Genomic DNA, 12,279 nt, shown 5'->3' on the forward strand with positions numbered 1-12,279 from the left:
AGTGAGACGCCGTCGCAAGTTGATTGTAATACAGAGATCGGTCAAAACCGACCTGAGCTACTGGAGAGACCCGCGCGTCATCGCGCGCGGAGTCGCCTGAGTTCGCTGAAAGCTCTCCACATTCCAGGTCTGCTCAACGAAGGAGCAGATCTGTTATCACGGGGAGGCCCGAGGGACGACGACTGGAGGTTAGCACCCTCCATTGTGTCGCTGATTTGGGCACGGTTCGGGCAAGCAGAAGTGGTTCTGTTTGCGTCACGGACGAATGCGCAGTGTCACCTTTGGTTCTCCCTGCGCGAACAGGACAACCCGCCATTGGGAGTCGATACATTCGCACTCCACCCATGGCCGAGGGTCCTGTTATACGCGTTCCCACCCCTGACATCTATCCTCCCACTGTTGGCACGAGTGAGGTCAGAGAGGCTAGAGTTAATTCTTGTAGCCCCGGACCGTCCCGGAGCCCCGTGGTTTCCGGAACTGATGGAGATGTTGGTAGAGGGCCCATGGCCCATACCTCATCGACAAGATGCACTCTCTCAAGCCGGAGGCTTGGTGAAGGGGCCGCCTATGAGGGGGGGCCCCTCATGGCCTGGTTACTGAGAGGGATTGTTAGAACGCAGGGGTCTGACAGACGCGGTCATTCAGACCATTCAGAGTGCGCGCGCGCAATCCACTGCAAAGGGATATGCGGTGCGCTGGCGAGTTTTTCACAGTGGTGTGAGGGACAGGACGTTGACCCTGTCTGTTGTCGGGTCGAAACGTTCTTGTGCTTCTTACAGTCGCTGTTGACAAGGGATTGGCGGCGGGAACTATTAAAGTTTACGCGGCTGCCATCTCAGCTTGTCATGAGGGTTTTGCGACAACGACACGGGTTTTTCAGTCATTCGCTGGTTTTAGCGTTTTTTGACTGGAGTGTGTAGGCTTAGACGCCCTCATAGGACTAATGCCAAAATGGGACCTGTCGATTGTGCTAGAGGCGCTGTGCGTGCCCCCATTCGAACCCATTGTCACTGTGTCGTTGCGTTGTATTGTCTCTCAAGACGAGTCTACTCCTCGCCTTGACTACGGCTGAGCGAGTGAGTGATTTGTGCGCTCTCTCGTCACGGGCAGATTGTTTGATCATATCTGATGACGAAACAAAAGCTGTATTACGCCCTAACCCGGATTTTATCCCTACGGTTAATCGTGGGTTTAGGGTTCAGAGCTGTGCTCTGAGCGCCTTTTTTTCCTCCTCCTCCTCACGACGGAGAGAGGGAGAGGCGTTTTACATTGTATTGTCCGGTGCGCGCGTTGGCACAATATGTGAAGCGCGAGGCAGGACTGAGATCTTCTCCCCGGCTTCTGATCTGCTATGGCGGACAGAAAGCCGGGACACCACTCTCGAAACAGAGGCTGTCCCTTTGGATTTGCGAGGCTATTAGCCTCGCATACGAATCGAAGGGGCAGCCCGTGCCGACTGGCATTCGGGCTCATTCCACCAGGGGCATGGCCGCATCAGTGGCCATTCTCAGGGGAGTGGGAGTGGAGGAGATATGTGTGGCGGCGTCTTGGTCGTCGCCATCACTTTTTATACGGTGTTACTTGAAGATATTTCTTCCTCATCCTTTTCTCATTCTGTCCTCAGTTTTGCTGATGACTGATGTAGTGGGGAAGGCACTTGGATTACCCTGGTCATGGGATTCTATTCAAGTGCTGTCAGGATGAATACGGATGTGCCTGGGGAAGGGACCCTCCTCCAGGACATGTTCCGTTAGATCAATAACCCTACGTGCTCACGTAAGGGTTAGGTCAGTGATATTCTTCCTCAATCCTTTCTCATTCTGTCCTCAGTTTGCTGATGACTGATGTTGTGGGAAGGGCACTTGGATTACCCTGGTCATGGGGATTCTATTCAAGTGCTGTCAGGATGAATACGGATGTGCCTGGGGAGGGGACCCTCCTCCAGGACATGTCTGTTAGATCAACAACCCAACGTAAGGGTTGGGTAAGTGATATTTCTTCCTCATCCTTTTCTCATTCTGTCCTCAGTTTGCTGAGGACTGATGTAGTGGGGATGGCACTTGGATTACCCTGGTTGGGGATGCTATTCAAGTGCTGTCAGGATGATTACGGATGTGCCTGGGGAGGGGACCCTCCTCCAGGACATGTTCCGTTAGATCTACAACCCTGCGTGCTCACGTAAGGGCTAGATCAGTGGAGCAGACTCGGTGTGGGTTGGGACAACTTTTTAAGGTTGTCTTGAACCAACATCAGTGGTCAGCTCCGGGTGCCGCTGAGATTGTTTTCGGATTAATAGTCTCAGTGGGGGTACATTTGGCCTCGCTCGCTCCGCCTAAACCAATAGGAGCAGAGCTCCCCTATGGGGCGGAGCTCCACGATATAGAACGATAGTTATGGAGATAGACTCCAGTTCTATGAGTGGAGCGGAGCCCCATAGGGCTGCTGGCCCACTTCGACTCGTTCAAACCCGGCTGTTTTGTATGTTTGGGAGAATGATGGAGCGAAGGACGCCCCTTTATATAGCACCCCAGGCGGGCGCAGGCATTGAAAAATTCAGTCATTGGCTACTTTAGGTAGCGGGTAAACCAATAGGAGCAGAGCTCCCCTATGGGGCTCCGCTCCACTCATAGAACTGGAGTCTATCTCCATAACTATCGTTACATATCTAGCTCTGGCCGTATATGTGGAGAAATTGGCTGTATGATTATGACTTAGCAAAACAACGGGTGGTGAGTGCGGTTGAGTTAGCTGTGTTACGGCCAAGCTCCACCTGCTGCGTTGCGTCAACTCGCCATCGGCGTTGCGTCAACTTCCCGTTGTCCAAGCTCCACCTGCTGCGTTGCGTCAACGTTGCGTCAACGTCAACGTTCTACTCTAGCTCCACTGGCTAGCTCGTACTTGGAGCTGTCCGTGGTACCACGTGGTACAATTGGTCTCATTGTGACGTCTGCGTCCACCGTCAAAAATCAAACTTTTTTGAATGTCTACTTTGGACGCAGCCATCGGACGCAACGCTGACGCAACGCAACGCTGACGCAACGCAGCAGGTGGAGCACCTTTCATTGATTACAATGCATTTGATCCCAATTTCGGACGCAACGCACATTAGACGCAACGCTGACGCAACGCTCGATGGCCATGGTGGAGCTTGGCCGTTAGCCATCTGTCACTGGGAGCCTCATTGTTAGCTAACGGTGGCTAACTCCGGTAGCTAGTGCTAGCTGACGTGGGTACATCATAGGATCTACGAGGTATATATTCAGTATAACAGCACGACCTCGAGTGTGATATTGCTTTTTTATACAACAGTTAGTACTACTACTAAATGACCGTTAATTAGACTACATGTTTGTGTTCAGGTTACTAGGCAACAGTCCATTTGAACTTCAGTTACAGGAGAGAGGTCAGAGAGCTAGTATAGAAGAGGAACAGGCATCGTGTGAGAACATGGCTGCTACATCGTCTCTCCCAGAGGAGGATCTCTCCTGTCCTGTGTGCCGTGACATCTTTAAAGATCCTGTCCTCCTGTCATGTAAGCACAGCTTCTGTAACGCCTGTTTGCAGGAATGGTGGAAAGAGAAGGGATCTCGGGAATGTCCAGTTTGTAGGAGAAGATCCTCAATGGATGAGCCTCTTTACTTTAGCCTAGCCCTAAAGAACGTGTGTGAGGCCTTCTTACAGCAGAGAAGTCAGAGAGTTGAGGCAGGGTCTGAGGTGCTGTGCAGTCTGCACGGTGAGAAACGCAAGCTCTTCTGTCTGGAGGATCAACAGCCCGTTTGGTGTGTCAGGCCTTAAAGAAACACAAGTCTCATGACTGTGTCCCAGTAGACGAGGCTGCACAGGAGCATAAGGTAAACATAAATACAATTGTTCAATAAATGAAGATGACTATTTGAAATTCAGTGACAGATAGATCACTGTAAGGATTATGATAATGATTCCTAACAGCTGTGTTAAAGAGATACTGTCAAATGAGTCCAGAAATCTCAGAGAATCAGAAACAGATTTATTATTTTATTTTATTTACAAGAATAGTGCAGTGTGACTGTGATGTCAGTGGGGGTCAAGATAACACTGTCACGATCCAACTATTTCTGTTGTATACATATCTGTCATGGTAAGCTCAGTGGGTTATGATGATTGGCTACCCAGGGTACATGGGGGAGTGGCTTGCCTGTTGGCGGGGGTTATTTGAATGGTGGTCATTGTCCTACCTGGGAGGTGATTAAAGAGAGGAGGAAGTGATTGAGAGAGACGCCATATTCTAGAGACGCATATGAACTCCTGAGGAATATAATATACCCTGGAAACCTATTACTACTAGGCTGCTGTCATCTAACCCTGAGCTAGCCTGCACACCTGCTAACACCTACCTGGGTGCTGTCATCTAACCCTGAGCGAGCCTACACATCTGCTAACACCTACCTGAGCTGTCATCTAACCCTGAGCTAGCCTACACACCTGCTAACACCTACCTGCTGTCATCTAACCCTGAGCTAGCCTACACACCTGCTAACACCTACCTGAGCTGTCATCTAACCCTGAGCTAGCCTACACACCTGCTAACACCTACCTGAGCTGTCATCTAACCCTGAGCTAGCCTACACACCTGCTAACACCTACCTGAGCTGTCATCTAACCCTGAGCTAGCCTACACACCTGCTAACACCTACCTGCTGTCATCTAACCCTGAGCTAGCCTACACACCTGCTAACATAACATCTACCTGGGTGCTGTCATCTAACCCTGAGCTAGCCTACACACCTGCTAACATCTACCTGGCTGCTGTCATCTAACCCTGAGCTAGCCTGCACACCTGTGTCCGGCCTCAACCCTGTGTGGGAACGTTGTTTTCAATGTACAGTACAGGCCAAAAGTTTGGACACACCTTCTCATTCAATGTGTTTCCTTTATTTTCATGACTATTTACATTGTAGATTCTCACTGAAGGCATCAAAACTATGAATGAACACATGTGGAATGATGTACTTAACAAAAAAGTGTGAAATAACTCTAAATATGTCTTATATTTTAGATTCCTCAAAGTAGCCACCCTTTGCTTTTTTGATGTTAATAACATATATTAGTTTTTTTGTTAATAAAATATATAATAATAATATTAAATATATATATATATACATATAATAACATATTATTATTAACACATATTATATTAAATATTATTATTATATATTTTATTAACAACAAAAAGCAAAGGGTGGCTACATTGAGGAATCTAAAATATAAGACATATTTAGAGTTATTTCACACTTTATTGTTAAATACATAATTCCTATGTGTTCATTCATAGTTTTGATGCCTTCAGTGAGAATCTACAATGTACCAAATAGTCATGAAAAGAAAGGAAACGCATTGAATGAGAAGGTGTGTCCAAACTTTTGGCCTGTACTGTACATGCAGAACTGTCTGGTTGTGACAACACTCAGTGTTAGTGGGGGTCAGTGGGGGTCAGTGAGGGTCAGTAGGGGTCAGTGAGGGTCAGTAGGGGTCAGTAGGGGTCAGTGGGGGTCAGTGAGGGTCAGTGGGGGTCAATGGGGGTCAGTGAGGGTCAGTGGGGGTCAGTGAGGGTCAGTAGGGGTCAGTGGGGGTCAGTGAGGGTCAGTGAGGGTCAGTAGGGGTCAGTGGAGGTCAGTGAGGGTCAGTGAGGGTCAGTAGGGGTCAGTGGGGGTCAGTAGGGGTCAGTGGGGGTCAGTGGGGGTAAGTGAGGGTCAGTAGGGGTCAGTGGGGGTCAGTGAGGGTCAGTGAGGGTCAGTGGGGGTCAGTGAGGGTCAGTGAGGGTCAGTGAGGGTCAGTGAGGGTCAGTGAGGGTCAGTGGGGGTCAGTGAGGGTCAGTGAGGGTAAGTGAGGGTCAGTAGAGGTCAGTGAGGGTCAGTGAGGGTCAGTGGGGGTCAGTGAGGGTCAGTGAGGGTAAGTGAGGGTCAGTAGAGGTCAGTGAGGGTCAGTGGGGGTCAGTGAGGGTCAGTGAGGGTCAGTGAGGGTCAGTGAGGGTCAGTAGAGGTCAGTGGGGGTCAGTGGGGGTCAGTGAGGGTCAGTGAGGGTAAGTGAGGGTCAGTAGAGGTCAGTGAGGGTCAGTGAGGGTCAGTGGGGGTCAGTGAGGGTCAGTGAGGGTCAGTGAGGGTCAGTGAGGGTCAGTGAGGGTCAGTAGGGGTCAGTGGGGGTCAGTGAGGGTCAGTGAGGGTCAGTAGGGGTCAGTGGGGGTCAGTGAGGGTCAGTGGGGGTCTCGGGCTTCATTAATGAGGGATGAATCTGTTTTAGTGTGGTGAGGTTTTGGTCCTGATGGACCTCCTGCCAGAGGGGAATGATTCAAAGAGTTTGTGTCCAAATGTCCTCAGTAAAGTGTTGTCTCAATCCAGGAGGAACTCCAGACAGCTCTGAAACCCTTACAGGAGAAGCTGGAGGTCTTTAACAAAGTTAAACAAACCTGTGATAAAACATCAAAACACATTAAGGTACTGTGTACGTCAGGCAACGTGTTGTCTTCAGTGATGTGGTCTTCTCTTGTTCTGCTCAGTATTGGATACTGTTGACATCTAACTGATAGTCATGCATCTGCAACTCAATATCATAAAGAGAGCAGCATACATTTCACCTAAACTTTGAATAATAATAATAATAATAATAATAATAATAATAATAATAATAATACTAATACCAAAGTTAAAGTAAAAATAGCTAATGTACTATATGGTAGTAAAACTACAGTGATCATAATATTATTCCCCTTGCTGTCTCCAGAGCCAGGCCCAGCACACAGAGAGACAGATTAAGGAGGGGTTTGAGAAACTTCACCAGTTTCTACGAGAGGAAGAGGAGGCCAGGATAGCTGCACTGAGGGAGGAAGAGGAGCAGAAGAGTCAGATGATGAAGGAGAAGACTGAGGCACTGAGCAGACAGATATCATCACTTTTAGACACAATCACAGCCTTAGAGAAGGAGCTGAAAGCTGAAGACATCTCCTTCCTGCAGGTAAGGATGCCTTCTCTCAGACAGAAATTGTAAATGTATTCAGAGACTGATTGATGACATCACTAGCATTGATGACAATTCTCCTCTGTTCCTCTCCAGAACTTCAAGGCCAGTAAGAAAAGGTAAGTGATCTGTCTCTGGTCTCTCTTCTCTGGGGTTCTGAACCCAAGCCCACAGCAGCACTGACTACTGAATGTTCTTCCAGAGCCCAGTTCACACTGCCAGACCCAGAGAAGGTTTCAGGAGCGCTGATAGACGTGGCCAAACACCTGTGCAACCTGCAGTTCAGAGTCTGGGAGAAGATGCAGGGGATTGTCAAGCACGGTTAGTACTGACCAGAATTGGATTAAGAATATCTAATAGATTATATGAACATGTTCATAGAACATACCGCATTAATACATTCATAATAATATTATGTGACACCAGCCAGTGTTTTGACCAGCCAGGTGCCAAAGTCATCTTTCAGTTTTTGACATAGTCTGAAAGTACAGATTGTCAGCTTTCACATTATGTGAAATTGGAATAAAACTGAAGACGACATGTGTATTTGAATGTACCCCTGAAATCACATTCCTGAGAAAAAGCCTTTTAAAGATCTGAGTTTTTCACACGTCTGCACAGCCAGGTAATGGGCGGTAACAATAGCTGGTTAACCCCGCCCCCAACCACTTCCCCTCTAGATTGAAGCTGTCAGCTGTTAATATCTGTCAGTGTTACTGGGTCAGATAGGCTTTTCAAAGGGAAGTTTACAGTACATAGCTAGCTATAGCTAACATTCTCACCTAGGCATTATGATGCTGACGTTCCAGTTGACCAGCTGCCATCACAAATGTATAATATATAATACATATTACATATGTATATATATATATATATATATTATATATGTATAATATGTATAATAAATAATACAGCGCATAATGTGTAGAATGCATCTGTGTTTGTTTTAAAGCTCCTGTGATTCTGGACCCCAACACTGCATCCCCCTGGCTCTCTCTGTCTGATGATCTGACCAGTGTGAGACATAGAGGGTCAAGGCAGCAGCTGCCTGACAACCCAGAACGGTTCATGAAGTATGCAAATGTTCTGGGCTCTGAGGGGTTCATCTCAGGAGAGCACAGCTGGGACGTGGAGGTGGGGGACCATCCTGCCTGGGTCATGGGTGTGGTTAAAGAGTCCAGGGACAGAAAGGGGGAGGTAGGAGCATCACCACCGTATGGAATCTGGGCTATAGAACAGAGGGATGGTAAGTATAGAGATGGAGTGGGTAACACCATCACCCTGAAGAGGAGACCCCAGAGGATCAGAGTACAGCTGGACTACAACAAGGGGAAGGTTTCCTTCTACGACCCTGAAGACAAGACACTCATCCACACTCATAAACACACCTTCACTGAGAGACTGTTCCCATACTTCTCTATTGGACCTGCTGGTGATGCTAAACACCCTGATGTACAGATCTGCCAATCAGAGGTGTCTCTGACCGTGATGTCATCCCAGTGAGGAGGGGTGGGGGGTGGGGGGTGGGCCCACGCGGGCCCACCCGTCTTTCCCACCCGATCCAAAGTCAATAACAGGCTCGATACATAGTTAATCATTTATACATAAGGCTTCATTACATTTGCTGATATAAATGCTGACTCACTGGTAATTATAGAGAGTTGATGACAAGTGTGGTAATAAATCCACGACACTATCATTTTCAATAATTGAATGATTTATATTCATGATTGTATCTTAAGAATGTTGAGTTCTTAAACAAACAAAAACTTGTTATTGTTTATTCTGTATGTTCTTTCTTTTTTCTTTTGTTACTACATGTGTCTCAGGGGCATGGAAGTGAGTCTTATGATATTAGAATCATAAATATAAAATATTAAGGCTGTCAAATTATTAAGATTTATTTTTTATCATAAGCTGTAGTAGTTATAATTGCTGTGTTGACATTATACTTACTTGCTTACTTTGCTCAGAGTATGAATCCTAATCCAACAGGCAGAATGTGATTCCTCTATGACTAGTGCTCTGCATTGGGAAGATCTCCTCATATGTAAATTGTGGGACATTTAATAAAAGCTCTTTTGCTGATCCCAGATCTGCTGTCGGTCAGTGTTTAGTGATTACCAAACGCGATGGTAGCAAACGCGTCTGTTTAGATTCAGAACGATATTCTCTGGTATTTTAGTTTATGGTGTACAAACATTCAAATAAGCATATCTTCTTCAACTATTTAGATTTCAATGTATGACACCTCATTTGAAAGTTTACAATCTATACTTCCATAATCTGTCAAAAAGAAAGAAGCCCTTGCCTTACTTGGGGACCTTTTCACCAGACCCTGTCACATTTGAGCTCAGGTTGGCTGTGATTATCTCTTGTTAACTGGTTGAGGTTATGTAAGCAGTGAAATCAGAGTGATCAAGTAGAAACACCACTTATCAGGACATTATGATTCACACCTCACAATCAAGGTCAGTGTAAAATGCTTTAATGATGATATGAAACAAACTTGAATCAGAGAGACCTCTCCCCTCACTAAAAACATTCCCCTGACATGTTTAACTGAACATTCAAAGTGCACTCAGCATTACATCCTGGTGGATGAATACTGTCATGCTTTTCAAAACACCGTATGCACTGTAATACCTTGTCAGATGGGACATTTGTCAGTAAACTATTTCAGGAGAAGTGTCAGAGTTGCAATATTATTATTTATTTATTTTTCATCACAAGTGTGTTTAATGAAGACGATGTATGGCAGTGCTGAAGGTTGTATAGACCTGTGGGGAGCGTGCAGAATCTGGCCTGTAGGGGGAGCTACAGGACTGTGGTGGAGTGTGGCTGAATGAATGAATGAATGAATGGTCTTTATTGTCATTGCTATAGTACAGGTACCAAACAACGAAATTTGGGAGGGGTGGCTCCCCTGGTGCTAGGAAAGAAAAAAACAGAAAAAAAAACAGGAAGGGAAAGGAGCTGGTTTACATAAATAAAGGCTATGTACACTATCCACTATACTATACTGTACAGGTAAGACGACTAGGGTTGTCATATTGCACATAGTGTTATTGCACATTCATTTAAAGTGCCGCAGTTTGCAGGCTTGAAATGTACACATTTGTGCCTCAGCACTACACCTGATTTTTTCAATCCAGCAGCTGCCATCAATCCGTCCAGACTGTCCAGGGCCCAGAACCTAGGTCTTTGCTGTGTTCAGGGCCTGGATGGCCCTGGGGTAGAAGCTGTGCTTCAGTCTGTTTGTCCTTGCGGCCATGGTCCTGTACCGCCTTTTCGAGGGCAGCCGGGCAAAGTGTTCGTACCCAGGGTGGGTTGGGTCTCTGGAGATCTTGGAGGCCTTCCTGAGACAGCGTGTGTTGTACAGCTCTTCCAGAGAGGGGAGGGGGGCGCCGGTGATCTTCTGGGCTGTTCTCACGACTCTCTGTAGCGCATTTCTCTCCGCGGTTGTGCAGCTGGAGAACCAGTTGCAGATGCCGTAGGTGAGGATGCTCTCCACTGCGCCGCGGTAGAAGGCCACCAGTATCTCCTGCTTGTTGTGTTCCTTCCTGAGGACTCTCAGGAAGTAGAGCCGCTGTTGTGCCTTCTTGATGGTGGCTACTGTGTTGTTCTTCCAGGACAGGTCATCCTGTATGTGCACCCCCAGGAATCTGAGGGTTGAGACTCTCTCCACGCTCTCTCCGTCGATGAGCAGGGGCTGGATCTCAGATTTTTTCCTCCTGAAGTCCACGATGATTTCCTGGGTCTTTGACTTGTTCAGCAGCAGGTTGTTAACCTTGCACAGCTTGCTCAGCTGCTCTACCTCATCCCTGTACGCCGCCTCGTCCCCCCCCGAGATGCAGCCCACCACGGTGGTGTCGTCTGCAAACTTTACGATGGAGTTACTGGGGTGGACGGGGGTGAAGTCGTAGGTGTAGAGGATGGGGCTTAGCACGCAGCCCTGGGGGGACTCAGTGCTGAGTCTGAGGGCTGTGGAGGTGTGGGAGCCCACCCGCACCCTCTGGGGGCGGTCGGACAGGAAGTCCTTGATCCATGCACATATAGAGTGTGATAGTCCCAGGTCTAGTAGTTTGGTCACTAGCCTGTCTGGAAGGATGGTGTTGAAGGCAGAGCTGAAGTCCACAAAGAGCAGTCTCGCGTAGCTGTTTCCCCTCTCCAGGTGGGTTAGAGTGGCGTGGAGAGTCGTCGCGATGGCGTCCTCTGTGGACCTGTGGGCTCTGTAGGCGAACTGGTATGGATCCAGGTTGGGCGGGAGGCGTGTGAGTATGTGGGCCCGGACTAGTTTCTCGAAGCACTTCATGATGATTGGTGTGAGTGCCACCGGGCGGTAGTCGTTTAGGCAGCTCACCGTGCTTTTCTTCGGGACTGGGATGATAGTTGAGGTTTTCAGGCAGGGTGGGATGGTGGCCTGGGACAGGGACTGGTTGAAGATGTTGGTGAAAACCCCGGCCAGCTGGTCGGCGCAGTCCCTCAGCACCTGTCCCAGGACGCCATCCGGCCCAGAGGCTTTCCTGGGGTCCACCGCCTTCAGCACGCGTCTCACTTCATGCTCTGTGAGGGTGAGGCTGCTGAGAGCTGGAGAGAGTGGTGTTTGTGTTGTGGTTACCTCCGTTCGCCCCTCGTCGAACCGGGCGTAGAAGGAGTTCAGCTTTTCCGCCAGCAGGGGGTCGTCCTCTGCGGCTGTGAGCCTGTTGGCTCTGAAGTTTGTCATGTGCTGAACCGCCTGCCACATCCGCCTAGAGTCGTTGCTCAGGAAGCATTCCTCAATCTTCTCTCTGTGGTCTGCCTTGGCCTCTCTGATGCCGCGCTTTAGGTTAGCCCTGGTGGTGCTGTACAGCAGTGTGCCCTTCCCTGCGAAGAAGGCGTTGTCCCTCTCATTGATCAGTTTTTGGACCTTCCCAGTCATCCATGGCTTCGTGTTGGGGTAGACCCGGACCCGTTTGTCCACGGTGACTGAGTTGGTGCAGTTCACTATTAGGGCTTTCACACCGGCAGTTCCGAACGCCGGTTCGTGTTCGCGGTCGGAAACCTCAGAACGTTGGCTCTGTCTGGCGAACGAGCCCGCGTTCATACCAGTGTATCGTTCGCCAGACAGCGCCAACGTTCTGAGGTTTCCGACCGCGAACGCGAACTGGCGTTCGGAACTGCCGGTGTGAAAGCCCTATATGTGGTTCAGAACCGACGACGTGAACTGTTCCAGGTCCTCATGCTCATATTCCTGCCATGAGGTGTCATTTAGGCAGATCTGCAGTGGAGCGGACCCTTCTGGCCAGG

General features: G+C 48.5%; 1 pseudogene across 1 annotated transcript; it reads left to right on the top strand.

Annotated features, from left to right (window-relative positions):
* Positions 1–3,447: 3,447 nt before the first annotated feature.
* Positions 3,448–8,493, top strand: LOC308150430 (E3 ubiquitin-protein ligase TRIM35-like; annotated as a pseudogene). The gene is made up of 6 exons: positions 3,448–3,851; positions 6,375–6,470; positions 6,757–6,987; positions 7,087–7,109; positions 7,193–7,311; positions 7,943–8,493. The product of its transcript is annotated as an E3 ubiquitin-protein ligase TRIM35-like (transcript).
* Positions 8,494–12,279: the final 3,786 nt, after the last annotated feature.

This window comes from Nansenia antarctica (genome assembly GCF_963989245.1).
Source record: "Nansenia antarctica genome assembly, chromosome: 2".
NCBI classification, from domain to species: domain Eukaryota; kingdom Metazoa; phylum Chordata; class Actinopteri; order Argentiniformes; family Microstomatidae; genus Nansenia; species Nansenia antarctica.